Source organism: Pygoscelis adeliae, unplaced genomic scaffold (assembly GCF_000699105.1).
Source record: "Pygoscelis adeliae isolate BGI_AS28 unplaced genomic scaffold, ASM69910v1 Scaffold427, whole genome shotgun sequence".
Classification (NCBI taxonomy): domain Eukaryota; kingdom Metazoa; phylum Chordata; class Aves; order Sphenisciformes; family Spheniscidae; genus Pygoscelis; species Pygoscelis adeliae.
Window position 1 is genome coordinate 203141 of NW_008825214.1, and position 678 is coordinate 203818.

At 56.2% G+C, this 678-nt stretch overlaps 1 protein-coding gene across 1 annotated transcript in view; it reads left to right on the forward strand.

Annotated features, from left to right (window-relative positions):
* The window catches only part of HNF1B (HNF1 homeobox B), a 17767-nt gene that overhangs the window by 14791 nt on the left and 2298 nt on the right, over positions 1-678 (forward strand). The window lies entirely within an intron of this gene.

A 678-nucleotide genomic window follows, 5' to 3' on the forward strand; every position in this document is an offset into this window, starting at 1 on the left:
CAGAGCCCCCGTCCTGCTGCCTGTGGTGGACCTGCGTGTGGGCAGCTGAGGACGAGCCTTGGGGTGCTGAGAACCCCGTCCCAGCCCCTTCACGGACACCGAAAAACCTGCTTGCAGATGGCAAGCATGGTGGGGATTTGGGTGATGGTCTGGCTGTGCTGGATGAAGACTTGTCTAACGCCTGGTGGTACCAGCCAGGCCATGCTCATCCCTGGGACAACTTCACCGGGGCGGGAGCATCCTACTGGGGTTCAGATTGGGCTGAGAAGGTCAGGACTAAGCGGGCTCTGCTGCCTTTGTGTCCAGGGTAAATCGGCCCTGGTTGGAGTCGAGCGGAGGAGCTGGGGTCTGATGCACCCCGACTTCACCCAGCCCGTAAACCTTTATCATCTGCCCGGTGCCGGCGCAGGTGTAAGGCAGGACTTATCCTGGTTCAAATCAGGTGTGCGAGGACTTACTCAGACAATAGTCCCTTTCTAAAAGTCAGCTCTGGGGACTGTGGGAAATATGTGGCCCTTATTGATTGCTAGATAAATAAGAGAGAGCCTTGAACTTGCATTCAGATAAACTTTCTTACCGAGGTTTGACAGGGGAGAGGAAAAAAATGTCTGCAATGACCATAGAGTAAATACGGTGTGGGACTGCTGTGAGACCCCCCCCCCCCTGCCCCGGGATGCC